Source organism: Macrotis lagotis, chromosome 1, assembly GCF_037893015.1.
Source record: "Macrotis lagotis isolate mMagLag1 chromosome 1, bilby.v1.9.chrom.fasta, whole genome shotgun sequence".
Taxonomy (NCBI): Eukaryota; Metazoa; Chordata; class Mammalia; order Peramelemorphia; family Peramelidae; genus Macrotis; species Macrotis lagotis.
The window spans coordinates 659,980,965-660,000,459 of NC_133658.1; positions in this window are offsets into that span (position 1 = coordinate 659,980,965).

Genomic DNA, 19,495 nt, shown 5'->3' on the forward strand with positions numbered 1-19,495 from the left:
TGAGTAAGCAGCTACAATAATTTTTATTTGTTTTATTTATAAAAGATGTTTGGATACTCTCAACCTTCTTTATCACCCTCAGTTGCTTCTCCCCTGGGATTGCACTAAATTCCTCCCAAAGCCTTTCCTTATGAAAGCTTCAAAACCTTCCTGGTAACTCCATTCTCCATCAGTTGTTCAGTTTGGCTTCCACTTCAGGGAACAACATGGTCCCTGATTAGTTTGCCCTTCCACTTTTCAGCTTCCTTTTCTGAATTGTTTTTCTCCATTAGATTATAAGCTATTTAATTAATTAATAGGTCTTGAGATATCATTTATTAAAATGATTTAAGAGGAAAATGAAAATGTTGGAGGGAATGTCGAAAAATTGAAACATTAATTAATTGTTTGTGGAATCATGAACTGCTTCAAAAATTTTGGAGAACAATCTGGAGGTATTGCCCAAAGAGTTACTAAACTGGTTATAACTTCTGTTCAAGAAATATCTCTACTAGATCTATTTCCAAAGATTAGAGTAGAATGAAAAGAACATATATATATTTGAGAAATGAGGTCTTTATCTCAGAATCTTGCTTCAATATCCCCCCACAGTTACAATTATTATCTATTTTCCCTCCATTTAACCCTCTCATTTATTTTATTTTCTCCTTTCACCCTGTCCCTTCTAAAAAATGTTTTGCATATGAATACCCCCTCCCAAAATCTTTTTTCCCCTTCTATCATCTTCTTTATCTCTCATCCTATTTCTAATCTACTTGCCCCTAGGGTAAGATAGATTTCTTTACCCAATTGAAACAATTTCAATGAATGACTCATTAGTTCCCCTCACTCCTTCCTTCCCACTCCACAGCAAAAGTTTTTATAATCTTCTTAGGTGAAATAACTTTACTATTTTACCTCCCCCTTTCCTTCCTCTCAATACATTTCTATCTCACTCCTTCACTCCATCTGTTTTTTTGCAAGGCAAAGGAAATAAATGACTTGCCCAAGGTCACATAGTTAGTGTCTGAGGTCAAATTTGAACTCAAATCCTCCTGATTCCAGGGTTCTGCATCTATCCACTGTGCCACCTAGCTTCCCCTTCAATCTTTTAAATATATCATCGCTTTATATTCAACTCCCACCTATGCTTTATCTCTATATACTCCTTCTAACTTCTTTTATATATGAGGAAATTCCTTTATTAGTATCATTTTCCCTTGCAGGAATATAAACACTTCAATTTCAATAAGTCCCTTAGGATTTGACTTTCCTGTTTACCTGTTCTTGTTTCACTTTTGTCTCATATTTGAAAATCAAATTTTCTATTCTATTCTTGTCTTTTCATCAATAAAGTTTGAAAACTCCCTGTTTTATTGAATTTCTATCTTTTTCCCTGAAAGGGTATATTCAGTTTTCTTAGAAAGCTAATTTTTGGGTGTAACTGGAGCTCTTTTGCCTTCTGGAATATCATATTCCTTTAAAATAATTCCCTTAGAAACTGCTAAATCTTGTCTTATCTTGACTATGGCTCCATGATAATTGAATTGTTTCTTTCTGAGTGCTTATAATATTTTCTCCTTTATCTAGGAGTTCTCAAATTTAGCTATAATAATCCTGGCAGTTTTTATTTTGGGATCTATATCAGGAGGGGATCAGCTAATTCTTTCAATTTCTATTTTTCCTCTCTGCTACTGGAATATCAGAGCAGTTTTCCCTGATTTCTTGAAAGATGATGTTTAGTTATTTTTGATCATGACTTTCATATAATCCATTAATTTTTTAAATTTGCTCTCCTGGATTTATTTTCTAGGTCAGTTGCTTTTCCATTCAGTTATTTCATATTTTCTTCTTCACACATTCTTTTGGTTTTGTTTTATTGTTTCCTTGATTCTCACAAATCAATTTCCCTTTGCTCAATTCAATATTTTAAGGAATTATTATCTTGAGTCAGCTTCTGTTTCTTTTGTTTTCCACTTGGCCAATTCTTCTTTTTAAGACATTCTTTACCTCATTGCCTTTCGACTTCATTTTCCATTTGGCTCAGTATGGTTTTTAAGATGCTATTTTCTTCAATATTGTTTTGTGTCTCATTCACCTAAAATGTGGAGCCAATTTTCAGGATTTTCCCTCATCACACTAATTTCTCTTCTCATTTTTCTCCTCTAACTTGCTTACTTGGTTTAAAATACCTTTAGGGTTCTTCTATGACTAAAGAACAATTCATATTTTTAATTGATACATGTTATGGAAGTTTTTCACCAATCATCTATATGCATATGTATATTTTTGTTAAATAATTTCCTTCCACCCTCCTTTCCCAACACCCTGCCTTCAGCACCAAACAATCAGGATAATATTGTGTATATACATATATGTTAAACATGTTTAGGAATTAGTCAGTTTTGGTATGAAGAACTAGGATTAAGGAAAAAGTGCATAAGAGAAATTGTTTTACAAAGTGAATGTAGTGATCATCAGATTATGAAGGGTTTTTTGTTTATTAGTTTTCATTTGTTTTGTTTTGTTTTTCTTCCTCAAGATGGGGATAGCATTGTCCATGGCTGATCTAATAGGGTTTTTCTAGCTATCTGAACTGCTGAGAGGATCTACTTCTATCAAGGTTGATGATCTCACAATATTGTTGTTAATGTGCTGAATATTCTCTTGGTTCTGCTCCCTTCACTCAGCATCAGATGCTATAATTCATTCCATTCAATTCATATTTTTCTTGGAGGCTTTGGATGTAGAAGCTTTCATTTTTCATTATCTGCTAAGTGTAGGTTTTTACCTTTACTTTCAACATAGTTAAAGTCTGAAGTCAGATTATTTTTCTTCTGTTATTTGCTCATTTCCCCAATATATGATTTAATTTCAACTCTTTATTAAAGTAAGTCTCTGCTTCAAGTATTGATGATTCCCTGTTCTATCCCCATGTTTTGCAACTATTTTCAAAATTATTCTGAGGGACTTGAAAATGGTATAAGCAAATGCAAAGGTTTTTCTGACCTGTGCTCTGCTCTGTGAGTGATCACAATCACTTCTTTCTTCCCAGAAAGTCTGAGGAGGATTCACCAGTCATCTGAGGCAGCAAGCTCTGTTTTTCTACCTTCTTTCCAGAATTGAAACCTGGAACCATGACCCAGATCAGAGAATGGGCAAGCCACAGAGTTCTGCCTCAGTGACATTAATGAGATTCATGCAATCTCCTCAATCTCCTTCTGACCCTCTTACTGAATGTGAGCACAGAGCTCTCAAAGCAACTGCTTTTTCTTATGCAGTGGCTCCCCAGGACTGTTCCAGATTCACTTGGGCCAGATCTTCACTGCTGAAGCCTGCTCTGGACTCTGCTCCACTTTTGCCCTTTTGAGGCAGACATATTCTACTGACCCGATTTGTTCTTTTCAATTTCTGGTTTAAGAGGTCTGGAAAACATCACTGCTGCCACTAACCCAGTTGCCCAGTTACCTGTTACTAGATTAATGGGGCTGGTTCATCCTGGTATGGCCCATGCCATACTACACTGTGCCTCTCTCTCACCCTGGTGCAATGCAATGAACACTTACCATCAATTTTGGAGTTGTCTTGGGCTGGCAAATTGTTTTACTCATTCTTTTTGTGAGCTCTGCAACTCTAGAATTTGTTTAGTATAATTATTTAAAGGATATTGAAGTGGTTTGGGGAGACCTCAGAGAAGTCTCTGCCATTACTCCATCATCTTGTTGCCTCCTCTGGTGTACAAGAGCCTATATTTGTAAAATATTTATAACTGGTTTATTTGTAGTGGCAAAGGATTGGAAATTGTGGAGATTCTTGTCTATTGGAGAATGACTGAACAATTTGCAGAATATGATTGCAATGGAATAATACCACTCTGCTTTAAGAAATGATGAACTCAATGATTTTTTAAAAGACATGAATAGAATTGTATAAAATAATGAAGAGTAAAATGCAAAGAACTAAGAGAATTTTCAAACCTTAACAGCAATATTATTTTAAGAACAGCTTTGAGCAAATAATTCATCTGGATACAGAGAAAAAAGTCATAAATAGAAGTAGGCATTGAATGAATTTTCACGTACACACACATACAAACACACAAAATACACATTTGTGTTTAATGTAGGTATCTATTAATGGAGAAAGAAAAGAAATGAAAAAGTATAATGCTTATGTGTTTAAAAAAAGTCAAGATGACATGATAATTTTTTTTTTAGGTTTTTGCAAGGCAAATGGGGTTAAGTGGCTTGCCCAAGGCTACACAGCTAGACATGATAAATTTTAATTTTGTGAATAGTCATTTTTTTCATTTTACTGTTATGAAAATGTTTGCTTTTATCCATTAAATAAAAATTAAAATAAAAAAGAAGATGGAATTTTTGCTTCTTTTTTTGTATCTATTACTTTATACAGGATTTGGCATATAACGGGGATTTAATAAATGTTTAATATATTGGATTATATTATGTTTTACTTAAAATACACTTATTTGTAATGCCTATTATATTTCATATTATTTAGACACTTAAAATATACTACAATTCATTCTGTCTGCTATCTGGCTGAATAATCATATTAAACCACTCGAGTTTCAAATTTAGGTTTTTATCCATGTCTTTCATTTTATTAATTCAGTTGATGAATAAGCAGAACTACTATAATTCTTATTTATATTCACTTCAAACTTATGGAAGATTCTAATCTTTGAAGTCTGTAATTTACATTATGATTGTCTGTAAAACTCTTATACGGTAAAACCCATTTTCAGGCATGTCATACCTTTACATGAAATATATATTCCTGGGCACAATGAAAAATGAACAATCTCTCTCTTTTTTGTTCATTATTTTCCTTTAATTATAAGTTATAATTTTATTTATTTCAAATTTATTTTTAAAATTTATATAATAAATTTCTATAACAATAACATTATAACATATTTATATGATATTATTATAATGTATTATTATTAATTAATTTAATTATACATTATAAATGTCTAGTGGCCAAGAATATTTCTTTGTAGTAAATCGGTTTCCCCATATATTCATGATGTGTTGAATAATCTAAAACAATTACCAAAATTACTGACTAGTTTCAAGACTCTATCTCATAATTAAGACAAAAAAGAATACAATGTTGAGGGAAAGAGAAAATATTTTGAGAACATTCCCTGTATTGGGGACAAATTCAATGTAACAATGAATTAATAGGTTATGTGTAAGACATGTCAAATTGGAAACCATGGCGTCTTCTGTAGGCATAATATGATACTGTCAGCAGTATAAGATCTTCAAAGAGATGTTGTTCCATGGCATATTTTTTCCATGTGAAAGTGAAGTGCATAAAATTGAAGTTAAACAATCTATTTGCAAGTCAAAGAGACCCATCCTTCCTTATTGTCATTCATTTGACTAAATCCTTGACATTGTGTGATAATAACTGATGACTGATATTGGGGAAAATACCACAAATAGGAGATTTTGAGAAATAATTTTGTTGAGATTAAATTTAATAATTTATCTCCCCCCCCAAATCATAACCTCCTTAATTTCAGAGATCATATCTTCTACTTCTTTGTAAAATTCTTAGTACATAGCATGGCACTATTATGAAGGTGGCACAGTTGATAGAATGCTGGTGCTGGAGTCAAATATCTAAGCTCAAAAATAGACTTATATATTGAGCAAATCAATTGCCCTTACATTCTCTAACTCATTCTCCTTATTTTTAAAATGACATTTATAATAGTTTTTGGCTTCCTATGGTTTTTGAAATGATAAAATGAGATGATATGGGTTAAATCTTTTGAAAGTTTTAAAGTGCTATTAAATGTCAGCTCTCTATATGTATTTACTGTATGAAAGAAAATAGAAATATTTTTTCTTTAAGATTTTATTTATTTTGAGTTTTACAATTTTAACCCCAAACTTCCTTCCCTCCCAACTCCCCAGAAAGTAGTCTGTTAGTCTTTACATTGTTTCCATGGTATACAATGATCTAAATTGAATGTGATGAGAGAGAAATCATATCCTTAAGGAAGAAAAATAAAGTATAAGAGATAGCACAATTAAATAATAAGAAAACAGGTTTTTTTTTCTTAAATTAAAGGTAATAGTCTTTGATCTTTGTTCAAACTCCATGATTCTTTCTCTGGATACAGATGGTATTCCCCATTGAAAATGCTTCAAAATTGTCTGTGATTGTTGCACTGATGGAATGAGCAAGTCCATCAAGATTGGTCAACACCCCCATGTTGCTGTTAGGATTTACAGTGTTTTTCTGCTTCTGCTCATCTCATTCAACATGGGTTCATGCAAATCCTTCCAGGCTTCCCTTAATTCTCATCCTTCCTGGTTTGTAAAAAAACAATAGTGTTCCCTGACATACATATATATCACAATTAGTTAAGCCATTCCCCAACTGAAGGACAATTACTTTACATTTCTATCACCATTCAATTTCCTCCATAGGTGTATCATATTTAGGTTTTCTAACAATCTATTTACCTCATTAATTTCCTTCTTGTTTATTTTATGATTAGATTTATCTAAATCTGAGAGAAGGAGATTGAGGACTACCACAAGTAGAGTTTTGATGTCAATGTCTTCCTGTGGTTTTATTCAATTTCTCCTCTAAGTAATTCGATGCTGCACCATTGGGTGTATATGTATTTAGTATTGAAATTTTATGTGGTAACTTTTAGGAAGATATAGTTTCCTTACATATCTCTTTTTACACTATTTTTGCAGTTGCTTTGTCTGAGATAAGGATTGCTCCCTCTGCTTATTTCCCTTCAACTGAAGCAAAAAATATTTTGCTCCAACTTTTTACCTTTAGTCTATTTATATGTCTCTGCTTCAAATGAGTTTCTTGTAAGTAGGATATTGTAGGATTCTGGTTTTTAAACCACTCTGCTATTCACTTATGTTTTAAGGGAGAGTTCATTCCATTCATGTTAATTGTTTTTTAACTAAAGATTTTATTTATTTTTGAGTTTTACAATTTTTCTCCCAATCTTACTTCCCTCCCACCTCCGCACAGAAAGCAATTTGTCAGTCATTACATTGTTTCCATGTTGTACATTTATCCAAATTGAATGTAATGAGAGAGAATTAAGATCCTTAAGTAAGAAACCCAAAGTACAAGAGATAGCAAGACCAGACAATAATATATCAGATTTTTTTTCAAAATTAAAGGGAATATTCCTAGAACTTTGTTCAAAGTCCACAGTTCTTTATCTGGATACCATTGGTATTGTCCATTGCAGATAGCCCCAAATTTTCCCTGATTGTTGCACCGAACAAATGAGCTGTCCATCAAAGTTCATCATCACCCCCATGCTGCTGTTAGGGTGTACAATGTTTTTCTGTTTCTGCTCATCTCATTCAGCATCAGTTCATGTAAATCCCTACAGGCTTCCCTCAAATGGGGCTGCTATGAATATTTTTGTACAAATGATGATTTTATCCTTTTTTCATCATCTATTCAGCATATAGACCCTGTAGTGCTATTGCTGGCTTACAGGGTATGCATATTTTTGTTTTCCTTTGGGCATAGTTCCAAAGTTCTCTCCAGGAAGTTGGGATGAGTTCACACCTCCCCCCAAAATGTAATAGTATCCCAGATTGCCCACAACTCTTCCAATAATGTTTCTTACCCTTTCTGGTCATATTGGCCAGTCTGAGAGGTGTGAGGTCATATTCAGAGAAGCTTTAATTTGCAATTCTCTAATAACTAATGATTTAGAGCAATTTTTCATATGACTATGGATTTCTTTGATCTCTTCATCTGTAAATTGCCTTTGCATATCCTTTGACCATTTGTCAACTGGGGAATGGCTTTTAAAAAAAAAAATATGACTCAGTTCTAGGTGTATTTTAGAAATGAGTCCTTGGTCAGAAACATTAGTTGTAAAGATTGTTTCCCAGTTTACTACATTTCTTTTGATCATGGTTACAGTGGTTTTATCTGTGCAAAAGCTTTTTAATTTAATATAATTGAAATCATCTAGTTCGTTTTTATTGATGTTCTCCATCTCTTCCTTAATCATAAACTGCTCTCCTTTCCATAGATCTGACAGGTTAAACTAGTCCTTGATTTTCTAATTTGCTTATAGTATTGTTTTTATGTCTAAATCCTGTGTCCATTTGGACCTTATCTTGGTATAGGGTGTGAGTTGTTCGTCTAATCTAAGTTTCAACCCTACTAACTTCCAATATTCCCAGCAGTGTTTATCAGAGAGAATTTTTATCCCAATATTTGGACTCTGAATTTTTCAAGCAAAAGATTACTATAATTGTTTCCTGCTATTGCACCTAGTTTATTCCACTGGTCCACCACTCAATTTCTTAGCCAATACCAGAGAGTTTTGATGAGAGATGCTTTATAATATAATTTTAGATTGGGTAGGGCTAAGCTCCCTTCTTTTGCACTTTTTCATTAAATCCCTGGAAATTCTTGATTTTTTTATTTCTCCATATGAATTTACTTACAACTTTTTCTAACTTATTAAACTAATTTTTTGAAATTTTGTTTGGTAGGGCACTAAATAGGTAGTTTAGTTTTGGTAGAACTGTCATTTTTATTACATTATCTTTACCTATCCTTGAGCAGTTGATATTTGCCCAGATATTTAAATCTGATTTAATTTGTGTGAGAAGTGTTTTATAATTGTTTTCAAAAAGTTTCTGAGTCTGGCTTGGCAAATAAACTCCCCGGTAATTTGAATTGTCCGATGTCACTTTGAATGGGATTTTGCTTTCTAGCTCTTCCTGCTGTATCTTGCTAGTCATATAGGGAAAAGTAGAGGATTCATGAGGATTTGTTTTATATCATGCAACTTTGCTAAAATTGCTAATTCTTTCCATTAGTTTTTTGGATGATTTCTTGGGATTCTCTAGGTAGACCATCATATCATCTGCAAAGAGTGAAGTTTTGTCTCTTCCTTCCCAATTCTAAATCCTTCAATGCCTTTTTCTTCTCTAATTGTTGAAGCTAACATTTTTAATATGATATTGAATAGTAGTGGTGTTAATGGGCATTCTTGTTTCACCCCTGATGTTATTGGGTAGGCCTCTAGCCTCTCCCCATTGAATATAATATTTGCTGATGGTTTCAGATAGATATGGCTAATTATTCTAAGGAACAGTCCCTTTCTTCCTACACTCTCCAGCATTTTTAGTAGGAATTGGTGATGCATTTTGTAAAAAGCTTTTTCAGCATCTATCGATATGATCATATAATATCTGATAGGTTAGTTGTTGATATAATTGATGATACTAACAGTTTTCCTAATATTGAAGCAACCCTGCATTCCTGATATAAATCCTACTTGATCATAATGAATTATCCCAGTGAAAACTTGTTGTAATTGTTTTGCTAAGAAATTATTTAATATTTTTGCATCTATATTCATCAGGGAGATAGGTCTTTCATTTTCTTTCTCTGTTTTAAATCTTCCTAGTTTAGGTATCAGCTCCATGTTGGTTTCATAGAAAGAGTTAGGCAGTGTTATGTCTTTCCATATTTTTCCAAAGAGTTTATATAGAATTGGATCCAATTGTTCCTTAAATGAATTTACTTGTGAAACCATCAGGCCCTGGAGATTTTTTATTAGGGAGTTCAATGATGACTTGTTGAATTTCTTTTTCTGAGATATAGTTGTTTAGGAATTTAATCTCCTCTTCATTTAACTTGGGCAATTTTTATTTTTTTGTAAATATTCATCCATTACACTTACATTGTCAAATTTATTGGCCTACAGTTGGGCAAAATAATTTCAAATTATTACTTTAATTTTCTCCTCAAAGGAGTTGAGTTCACCTTTTTCATTTATGATACTAGCAATTTGGTTGTTGTCTTTCTTTTTTTAATCAAATTGACCAGAGTTTTATCACTTTTATTGGTTTTTTCATAAAAACAACTTTTAGTTTTATTTATCTTTTCAATAATTTTTTGATTTTGATTTTATTAATTTTTCCTTTAATGCTTAGAATTTCTAATTTGGTATTTAATTGAGGATTTTTAATTTGTTCTTTCTCTAATGTTTTTAGTTGCATATTTAGTTCATTGATTTCCTTTCTCTAGTTTATTCATGTAAGCATTTAAAGGTATAATACATCCCCCAACAGCCACTTTGAGTAAATCTGATAAGTTTTTGTATGTTGTTTCATTATTGTCATTATCTCGGATAAAATGAATAATCCTTTCTATAATTTGTTTTTTGATCCACCCATTCTTTAAATTGAGGTTATTCAGATTCCAGTTTGTTCTGGGTCTATATCCCCTTGGCCCAATATTACATCTGACTTTTATTTAATTGTTTTATGAGAAAGATGTATTCACTATTTCTGCCTTTCTGCAGTTGATCATTAGGTTTTTATGTCCTAGTACATTGCCAATTTTTGTATAAGTGCCATGTACTGAGGAGAAAAACGTATGTTTTTTTTCTATCCCCATTTGCTTTCCCCCATAATTCTACAATATCTAGTTTTTTCTAACAATCTATTTACCTCCTTAACTTCGTTCTTGTTCATTTTATGATTCAATTTATCTAGAACTGAGAGTTTTAGGTTGAGGTCACCCACCAGTAGAGTTTTGTTGTCTGTGTCTTCCTGTGGTTCTTTAAGCTTCTCCTCTAAGAATTTGGATGCTATCTCATTGGGTGCATATATAGATTTAATATTGAAATCATTTTCTTGTCTATGGTACCTTTTAGGAGGATATAGATTCCTTCCTTATCATTTTAATGCTTTCTATTTTTGCACCTGTTTGTCTGAGATAAGTATTGCTATTCCTGATTTTTTCACTTCAGCTGAAGCAAAATACATTTTGCTCCAAACTTTTACCTTTACTCTAAATGTATCTCTCTGCTTCAAATGAGTTTCTTGTAAGCAGCATATTGTAGGATTCTGGTTTTTTAATCCACTCGGCTATTTACTTACTTTTTAACGGAGAATTCATGTCATTCACATTCAAAGTTATAATTACTAATTCTTTATTGCCCTGCATGCTATCTTCCCTCTGTATTTTTTCCCATTGCCCCCTTATCCATATTCTCTAGTATTTTGTTTCTGAATACCACACCATTCAATGTGTTTTCCCTCCTAATCCACCCCTCCCCTTTCTTTCCCCTTTCCCTTTTTCCCTTTTCCCTTCCTTTTGTTAGTTCCCCCTTTTCCCATTCCCTTTCTCTACCCACATTCCTCTTTCCCCCTTTTAATACTTAAGAGGTTAGAGGTTTTTTAAGTTAAGTGAGTATGTGTATAGGCTGACTTTAAGCCAGATCTGATGAGAAGAAGATTCAGGTGTTTCTTATCTCCTCCCTTCTTCCCCTCTATTACCATAAGTATTTTCTTCCTCTTAGTGTAATGAGATATGTCACTTTTAATCCCCTCCCTCCTCAGGACTCCTTCCTGTCCCCCTTTTTAAGGAGGTAGCATTTTTAAGTCATTCTATCTGAGTTAGAGAAAATTCAGAGGATCCATCACTTCTAGCTATATACATTCTATCTAGTCAATTTACAATTCTTTTTTTTTTTTCTTTTAGGTATTTACAAGGCAAACAGGGTTAAGTGGCTTGCCCAAGGCCACACAGCTGTGTAATTATTAAGTGTCTTGGATGGAATTTGAGCCCAGGTACTCCTGTATCCAGGGCCTGTGCTTTATCCACCTGGCTGCCCCCAATTTGCAATTCTTGAGAGTTATTAAAGTCTTTCTCCCAAGTAGAGTAATAGCCAGTTTCATTCCATTGGATAGCAGTCTCATGGACAAGTCATGAAAGTCCATCACTTCTGGCTAGGTATATTATCTCTGTTAGAACTACAATTCTCAAGAGCTCTGAGAATGTTTTTCCCATGCTGGGATATAGCCAGTTTCAACTTATTGAATAGCAGTTTTTTGTTCTTTTTTACCCCCCCCCCCCTTTAAACCTTTTCATGTGTCTCTCAGACCTCCTGTTTTATGTCCAAATTTTCTATTTCACACTGTTTTTTTCATCAGGAATTTTTGGAATTCTTCCCTTTCATTAAATGTCCATCTTTTCCCTTGAAAAGTAAGTCTCAGCTTTGGCTGTATTCCAAGGACCCTTGCTCTTAAGAATATCACATTCCAGGCCCTTTGATCCCTCAGGGTTGATGCAACCAGGTCCTGCCTTATCCTTACTGTGGTTCCTTGGCATTTAAATTGTTTCTTCATGGATGCTTGCAGGATTTTCTCTTTTATCTGATAGTTCTGAAATTTGTCTACAACATTCCTTGGTATTTTCATTTTAGGATCTCTTTCTGGAGGGGATTGATGCTTTCTTTCAATAACTACTTTGCCTTTGGGTTCCATGATATCATGGTAATTTTCCATCACAAGATCCTATGATATTAAGTCCAGGCTTTTTTTTTCTTCAATGTTTTCAGGAAGTCCAATAATTCTCATTTTGCCCTTCCTCGATCTTTTCTCGAGGTCTGTGGTTTTGCTGATGAGGTATTTTACATTTTCTTCTACTTTTTTGTTTTTTTTAACAGGATCTTGCTGTGTCATGAAGTCATTAGTTTCCACCAACTCCATTCTTTTTTTTTCAGAGAGGAGTTTTCTCCATTTACCTTTTACAACTCCTTTTCTAATTGGTCAATTCTACTTTTGAAAAAGCTTTCCATTTGACCAATTGAGGTTTTCAGAGAATTATTTTATTTTTGCATTTGTCCAATTGATGATCTGAGAGATTTATTCTCATTTTGTATTTGTCCAGTTGTATTTTCCAATGATTTGTTTTCTTGTTGCAAGGTGTTAATTGTCTCTACCAAATTTTCCAATTGATTTTTAATCTCCTTCCTGATTTCTTCAAGGAAGTCTTTCTGTGCTGGGGACCAGATCATATTCTCCTCAGAGATTCAAGGTCTCTCTGAGTTAGGGTCTTTTCCTGCCTAGATTTTTTTCTATGGATCCACCTTTCTACTGACCTTTTTTATTTTGCTAAAACCTTGAGTTGGGGAGGGGCTGGTTCACAGAGGTTTGGTATTGGGATCCCTAGAGGCTTTACTCACTGAGTGAAATTTCTGCAGCTGGTCAGTAGGTGCTGCTTGCTGTTTTCTCTGGACTGTCTGTGATGTTGATTGAGGTCTACTCCCTTTTGCTTTGAGGGACTCATTGAAGTTGCTAAATTTCTTTGTCTGGGGTGAGGTCTTCTCTCTCCCTATTGTCAGCTGGGCTGGTTCTTCTGATTACACACCTGTAATTGGCCTCAGCCAATGGAGGTGTGGACTCAGATTTCCTCAGACCAGAGGAGCCCAGGGATGATATCTGCAACTTTCCTGCACTGGAACTCTACCCCCAGCCCTGTTGGCCAGGTCTAGAGGGTCAGCACCAACAGCAATACATCTGTTCCCTAGGTGATGCAAAGGCCCCGTGGTCAACCAGGCTCTAGCCCTGCTCATCAAGGAGGTCTGGCTCTCAGGCCCTCGGGGCTCCAACTCTGCTGCTGACCAGGCTGATCCATGGCTGATACCCACTCTGTGCCCAGATTCAACCACAGCTGTGGAAGACAAATCTTGAGATAGATGTTTTTTCTCCTGGCTTTTCTGTCTGAGTTTTGTGGATCAGATTTCTTTTAAGAGGTTTGTTTCATATCATAGATGGGGAAAGATCAGGAAACTTTAGAACCATGCCTTTCTTCTGTCCACCATCTTGGCCAGAAGACCTCCAGTTCTCCCCATTCACATTCAAAGTTATAATTACTAATTTTTATTGGCTTCCATGCTATATTCCCTCTCTTTGTATTTTCCCCTCTTTTTTTCTTTATCCATCTTCCCCAGGTTTTTTTTTTGTTTCTGAATGGAGCTAACTTCAGTGTGTTTGCCCTCATATAACAAGCCTCCTTCCCTTTCTTTCCCCTTTTCCTTTTCCCTTCTTCCCTCCCTTCCTTCTGTTAGTTCCCCTTTTTCTACCCCCTCCCTCTCTGTCCCATGCCTCCCCTTTACCTCTTTTAATATTGGAAACAGAAGATAAGTTCCTTAATTTAACTAAGTGTCTATGTAAGTTATCTTTAAGAGAAGTCTGAGGAAGATTCAGGTGCTTCTCACAGCTTCCCTTCTTCCCCTCTATTAAAATAGGTCTTTTGTATCTCTTAATGTAAGGAGCTTTACCCCATTCAATATCCTCCATCTTCCTGTCTCCTGTCTCCCTTTTTAAGGAGATATTGTTTTTAAATCATTCTTTTTAAGTCACCAAAAAGTTATGAGTGTCCATCACTTCTGCCTAAGTATATTCTGTCTAGTAGAATTACAATTTTCAAGAGCTATGAGAATCTTTCTCACAGGTAGTGATATAGTCAGTTTCATCTTATTAGATAGTAGTTTTTTTTCTTTACACTTTTTTTTAACTTTTCATGTGTCTCTTAAGCCTTCTGTTTGATGTCCAAATTTTCTATTAAGATGGTCTTTTCATTCTCCCATTTCATTCTCTTCAGTCTCCCATTTTGTTAAATGTCCATCTTTATCCCTGGAAGCAAAGGCTCAGATTTGCTGGGTAGTGGATTCTTGGCTGCATTCCAAGCTACCTCCCTCTTCAGAATATCTCATTCTAGGCCTGTTTATCCCTTAATGTTGATGCAGCCAGGTCTTGTGTAATCTTTACTGTGGCTCCTTGCTATCTAAATTGTTTCTGACTTCTTGCAGGATTTTCTCTTTTATCTGACAGTTCTGGAGTTTGACTACAGCATTTCTTGGTGTTTTCATTATAGGATCTCTTTCTGGAGTGGATCAATATGTTCTTTCAATATGATTTTGCCCTCTGGTTCCATGATATGAGGGCAGTTTTCCATCATAAATCCTATAAGGTTAAGTTCAGGCTTTTTTTTCCTCTTCAATGATTTCAGGAATACCTATAATTCACTGGTTGTCCCTTCTCAATCTATTCTCAAGGGAAGTGGTTTTGCTGATGAGGTGCTTTATCTATTCTCCTATTTTTTTGATTTTTTGGTTTTGTTTAACAGATTTTCACGGTCTCATGAAGTCATTAGTTTCCACATTCTCCAATCTATTTTTTAGAGAAGAATTTTCTTCATTTACCTTTTTGCAATTCCTTTTCTAATTGGTCAATTCTATTTTTGAAGGAGTTTCCCATTTGCCCAGTTGAGATTCTGAGAAAATAATTTTCTTATTTGCATTTGTCCAGTTGTGTTTTCCAAGGATTTTTTTTTCTTGTTGCAAGATGTTAATTGTCTCTCCCAAATTTTCCAATTGCTTTTTAATCTCCTCTCTGATTTCTTCAAAGAAGTCTTTCTGTGCTGGAGAACAGATCATATTCTCCTCAGAGATTCTAGGTCTCTCTGAGTTAGGGTCTTTTCCTTCTTAGAATTTTTCTATAGATCCTAGACCTTATCTTGATGAGGGACTGGTTTATAGGGGTTTATTGTTGAGATCCCTTAAAGGCTTTACTCACTAGGTTTAGTAACTCCAAGTGGACTGGCCAGTAGGCCCTGTTGGTTGCTTTCTCTGGATTATCTGGGACCTTAATTTGAAGTCCTCTTCTTAGCCTGGAGGAGGTAGATGAAACTGATGGGTATTTTCATCTTTGAACCATAGTAGATTTTGCCCTAGAGCAAGGTAATTTCTCTCCCTATTCACAGCTGAGGGAGGTCTACTGCTCATACCTGTGTCTGGGGCAGAGGTGGACTATAATTGTGTTTGTTCTGGGAAGAGGCTTCAATTGAACTAAAGGTATGGCTGCAGGTCTCCTGCAATTGAACTCTCCCTCCAGCTCTGCAGTTAATCTCCAGACTGTCAGTGCTACAACCAATGGCTATGCTCCCTAGTTGGTCCATGGCCCCTTGGCTGTTCAGGCTTTCCCCTCTTTTAGGCTTTCAGGCTCTAGTCCTCCCCATTGAGCAGGCTAGTCAAGCTCTCAGATTCTTGGCAACCAAGTCACCAAACAGGATGGTCGCACTTTCAGGGTCTCAGAATAACCTGATCCTCTGAATCAGGGTAGTCTAGCTCTTAGGCTCTGACCCTGTCTTGTGCTCCCTGCAGAGTCTGCCCTCTGTGCCTGGCTCACCCATGATCCCGGAGGACAAATCCTGAGGTAAATCTTCTTTTCCTAGTTTCTCTTTCTAGGTTTTGTAGATTGGATTTCTGTTAAGAGTTTTGTTTCATATTATATAGGAGGGAATATAAGGAGGCTTTTGTACTGTGCCTGTCTTTTCCCTGCCATCTTGGGGAAATCTGATTAGTCACCAATAGAAATAATTTTTAAAAATTCTCTTTAGATATTCATCATTTAAAAAAAAACTAACAGTTGGAGGAATTCTCAGACAATTGAATTTTGTTGAAATTAAGTAACCTTTTTTCTAACTTTATTAATAAACTTACATTTATTAATCACCTATTATATTCCAAGAACTATGCTGTATTACCTAATGAACAATTACAATTAATGAGGAGGTCAAATGAAGCTCAATGGGTCCAATCAAAATGATTATCTGCTTCCAATGCTGAAACAAAAGCTTGACTGCCAAGGGTTCTCTTTTTATTTCTTTACCATAGTTAAATTACAAATATAATTTTAAATAACAAAAATCGATTTTAAATTGCCCAATTCACATAACAAATTCTTAAGGGCTACTAAATTTATATGGATAATGCCTCATTCTACAAATTAGTTATTAATGATCCTTACCATGTTGATGGCATATTAGTATAATTTATATCTTGCATGTACCAAAATGAATTTTAGGAAAGTATGGTAATATATAAAACGTTATTAATAAAAATTTCTAAACGTAAATGATTCAGTCTCTTAAAGGTTCAACCTCTGATGATTAGATATATGGATTTTATTTGAAATTAGTTTAGATGCAAAATTATATTACAAAACATATGTTTTCTATAGTTATTTTGTTTCATTTATTTAATAATTTCCATTGAAGAGAACATGCAAAATCATAGACAATATAATAATAATCAATGATATGGATAAAATCAGAAAAGTTAATAAAACTCAAGTGAGACTGAACATATTAATATTCATTGGTAAATATATGGAGGGGATATGACAGAAAATGAAGACTCAGGTTGCCTTTATAAATATTCAACCTAGGAAAAGAAGTCTTTAGCTGAGAAGAGATGAAAGCTGTCATCAAATATTTGAAGGTCTGCTATATGGAGATGAAATAAGCATTTTCTCCTTGGTCAAAGAAGACAGAGGCAATTAAAGAGAGTGGAAGTGGAATTGGGTTGGCAAAAAACAGTTTGATCTGCCTAAGGAAAGAAAAGAAGAGGTGATGGCTACAATGTCACTTCAAGACTTTCAAGATTAGATATTGTGAAAGGACTAGTTAAAACTTTTTTTCCTGAAGATTTAAATGTAAAAAATGTCAATGAAATAACTGCCAAATTACTTCACAGTATTTCTATTAGGATAGTTCAGGAAAAAGACAACAATGCAATTCTGATATTCAGGCTATTCAAATCTGTTTATTCTCACCAAGATATTGGAAGAAAGCTGAGAATTGAGTGAGAAGCATACCCACGAAGATTATAATAATAAAGATTTTTATAATACTTTAAGGTTTGTAAGGTATTTAACAAATGCCCCTCATTTTATGCTCAAAAAAATATTGGAAGGAAAATACTGTTATTTATATTTAGTAAATGAGGTAACTGAAACACATAGTAGTAAAGAGAATTACTTAAAGTGACTCAATAGTGTTTCAACTGACATCTTCATGATTACATATGCTCTAAATATATAGTCAACTAGTCAAGTACAGACTTTGATTAAAATGAATGGTGGCTACTTTCTGTTTTTTTAATGTTGGTTACTTTTTACATGGCAACAATCAAAATGACTTTTGTAAGTATACCTACAGTTTTCTGATACAGTGATCTTGAGGTATTTTGAATTTTTTTCTAAAAATGAGGAAAATGCAACTTGATCTTTTGTAATAAATGTCATTATGTACAAAATAAAATTTAAGAAAATAATTTGCTCTGAGTCATAAAACACACAGGCCATTATGATCACAATCAATGTCACTACCACCAGATCACTTCTGTTCAAGTCAATAATTCATTAGAAATTGAAATTTGTTAGGTCTTGTGCTAAAGCCTGGAAATACAAATAAACTAAAAAATACAATCCTTTCTTGTAAAGAACTTAGATTACAACAGGAAAAGAAAACAAATAAATAGGTGATAAAAAAAGTTATAAGATAAGAGGTCTGGACATATACTATGGCAAAGAAATATCCCAGGGTCTGTTGCATCATAGTAGAGAAAGAAATCTAGAAAGTAAAGTCTGGAGATGATAGAATTGACCTGGGACTTTGCTTAAAATGAAGGTTCCAAGAGGAAATAATCAATTAGATGAAGGGGTCAAGGAATAGAGTGATGGTCTGGTGTGATCAGGACACTGGGACTTGGATGTAAAGGGAGTCCAGAAGGTTAGGAGTAAAGTTTGGAGAAGGAAGGTAAAACAAGAACAAGCAGAAAGAACTATCTTGTTGATCATCATATGGAATAAGGGTGACTAGACTTATCATAAAAGACACACATTAATTTTTTTTGCCACGAAACCTCAAACAGAGTCACAAGAGGTGAATATGATTGAAACAACTAAACAACAATAGTGTCAAGGAGGATTTCTTATCTTATGCACACACATGAATATCTATATATAGAAATTGAGAGGTTCAGAAAATTGCTCAACTTCACAATAATCATCTCATTGATCATCTTCAGGACACATAATGCATGCCATAGTGATTTTATACATTAAAATTTTCATTTAAGTCAGATTATTTTTATTTAAAGGTAACTCACATGAACATTTTGCAAAATATAAATTTCAGAATTTGGTATGCTTAATTTCTCACTTAGTGATACAAATGCATATATTTACTTATATTTTTTATTTCTATTTCCATCTTTCTTAACATGAGAATAATTCTTTCTTCCTCTTAACTAGGGCCTTCCTTTTCCTCTTAACTTTGAAGTTGTGGAGTCTGCCTCTGCTCTTTCATTGACAGTCATTATCTGGTAATTTTAATTTCAGACAATTGGTTCCATTCATTAGAGATAAATAATAGAATAGGAGGTAGGAACAAATTGGGAAAACAAATTGTTTTCTTGTTTAAAATGTGCAAATCCTCGATTATTAGACTATTCTATTGAGAGATCCCAATATCTTCCACTTTTCAAATGATATTTGAAATTTCAAATTTCATTTCAAATGGCTCCCAATTACACTGGTTCCTGGGCAGACAATGTTACTTATCATTGTTTGCTAGCCTTGTTTATTGCGCACCCAACTATTTTCTCCCCACCTTTCAAACCAGACTTCATAATTGTGTATTTTTTCAAAGAACAGAATGCAAATACTTGATATATCTAGAGGGAGAAAACAAAATATGAACAAAACATAGCCAACTTTTTATGAAATGTTCTCTATTTAGTCTATTATTTCATTACAAAAAACCTAAGTTCTTTTTTAATTTCCTTAAAAAAAATATTGCTACATATTACATAAAG